Source organism: Henckelia pumila, chromosome 1 (genome assembly GCF_033568475.1).
Source record: "Henckelia pumila isolate YLH828 chromosome 1, ASM3356847v2, whole genome shotgun sequence".
Lineage (NCBI taxonomy): Eukaryota > Viridiplantae > Streptophyta > Magnoliopsida > Lamiales > Gesneriaceae > Henckelia > Henckelia pumila.
Window position 1 is genome coordinate 24,555,807 of NC_133120.1, and position 2,400 is coordinate 24,558,206.

The 2,400-nt window shown below is 39.4% G+C and overlaps 1 non-coding gene across 1 annotated transcript; it reads right to left on the reverse strand.

Moving 5' to 3' along the window:
- Nucleotides 1-287: 287 nt before the first annotated feature.
- Nucleotides 288-393, reverse strand: LOC140876903 (small nucleolar RNA R71). Its single transcript, XR_012149131.1, has one exon. It is a non-coding gene; the product is annotated as a small nucleolar RNA R71 (small nucleolar RNA).
- Nucleotides 394-2,400: the final 2,007 nt, after the last annotated feature.

Below are 2,400 nucleotides of genomic sequence, written 5' to 3' on the forward strand. Positions count from 1 at the left end.
AACTTTGAGTTGAAGCCGACATTAATCAACATGGTTCAGCAGAACCAATTCAATGGAAGCGCCACAGCTGATCCTCACTTGAACTTGCGCACTTTTTTAGAGATTACTGATACGGTAAAAAAAAATGGTGTTTCTGAGGATATAATACGTTTACGCTTGTTTCCTATTTCTCTCAGGGACAATGGCACGGAGCTGGTTGCAGTCATTGCCTCTAGGAAGCATAACAACTTGGGAGGGCATGGCTGTGAAATTTTTAGAGAAGTTCTTTCCACCATCCAAGGCCACCCAGCTGAAGATTGATATCAGTACCTTTCAACAGCATGATTCAGAACATCTATATGAGGCGTGGGAAAGGTACAAAGATTTTTTAAGGCATTGTCCTAATCATAATTTTGCAGATTGGGAATAAATAGAGTTTTTCTACAATGGGTTGAATAAGCCCACAAGGATGTCTGTGGATTCTACTGCTGGGGGTACCATATTTGCTAAGGACCATATTTAGGCCTATGAGATGCTGGAACAGATGAAAATCAATAGTTATCAATGGCCATCTGAACGTATGAGAGTCAAGAAAGGAGTGTATAGTGTTGATCCTCTCACATCCATCACTGCACAACTATCTGCATTGAGTACACAAGTTGCTGCTCTGAACAAGGTAAGTGTAACGGAACCTGCAGGTGTGTCGGTTTCCATAGAAGAATCTCATCCACCTGAGGAAGCTCAATATATCAATCCCAGAGGCTATGGAAATTATTGAGGTAACCCTCCACCCAATACTTATCATCCTGGTTTACGTAATCACAAAAACTTTTCCTATGCCAACAACAAAAATGTGTTGAAACCCCCTCCGGGATTCAATACAAATCAAGGAGAAGGTAAAGCGTCTTTGGAGGATGTTGTGTCTACATTTGTTACTGAATCTAACAATAGGATGTCGAGGACTGAAACTCGAAGGTACAACATGATGAAATCGAGGATCTATGGAAACACAAATTGGGCAGCTTGCACATGCATTGAAGGATCAAAATCGAGGACAGTTTCCCAGCAATACTGAAGTGAAACCAAAAGAGCAGTGCAAAGCGGTGGAGTTAAGAAGTGGCAAGAAGTTAGAGGCTGAAGATCAGAGAAAAACCAAGGAAGTTGAAGAACCAGTGGTTGAAGTAATCGTAGTTGAAGAACCCAAAAAAGAAACTGAAGCAAAACCATTGTATAAGCCACAACTTCCTTATCCTCAGCGATTCAAGAAGAAGGCACTTGATGAGTTGTTTTTCAAGTTCCTAGACATCTTCAAGAAGATAAACATCAATATTCCATTTTCAGATGCCTTGGAACAAATTCCCAACTATGCCAAATTCATCAAAGAAGTAATGTCTAAGAAGAGGAGATTGCAAGAAAATGAAGTGGTGAATCTGACAAAACAGTGCAGCGCAATCCTGCAGAAAAAGTTTCCACAAAATCTTAAGGATCCAGGGAGTTTTACTATCCCTTGTTTTATTTGTGGCTCTAAGGTAAATAGAGCTTTATGTGATTTAGGAGCAAGTATAAATTTAATGCCCTTTTCCATATACAGGACATTGGAGTTTGGAGAAGTCAGGGCAACCACCATCACATTACAGCTGGCTGATCGGAGTATCACATATCCACGGGGTATTGTGGAGGATGTTTTGGTGAAGGTCGACAAGTGTATATTTCCAGCAGATTTCGTGATTTTAGACATGGATGAAGATGAAGAAACTCATTTGATTTTTGGGAGACCTTTTCTAGCTACTGCACGCGCACTGATCGATGTCCACAAAGGAGAGCTCACACTTTGAGTTGGTGGTGAAGATGTGATTTTCAATATCTATCACACCATGAGGGGCCCAAATGAGGTAAGTACATGTAAAAGTATTGAAATCATTGATTCTCATAATTCTATTTCATGTGCAGGAATCACTGATCCATTAGAAAGATGTTTGGTGGCGGATGAGGTATTTGATAAGGACGAGGATTGGGAGCTACATGAACAAAAAGCATTCCTTGACAGAGCTCCGAAAGAAAAAATGGTAAGTCCTAAGGAATCTGAAGCATTGGAAAATACTGCACCAGAGGTATCTACTGAAACTCATGATCTTAAATAATTGCCTGCGCACTTATGTTATGCATTCCTTGGTGCAAATTCTACTTATCCTGTTATTATTTTTGCTCACTTGTCTATTGCAGAAAAAGATAAGTTGTTGAGAGTTTTGAGAAAGTTTAAAACAACTATAGGGTGGTCAATTTTTTACATTAAGGGTATTAGTCCAACAATTTTCATGCATAAAATTTTGATGGATGAGTCTTATACCCCATATGTTGATCATCAGAGGCGGTTGAATTCCACTATGAAAGAAGTAGTTAAGAAAGAGGTTTTAAATTTGT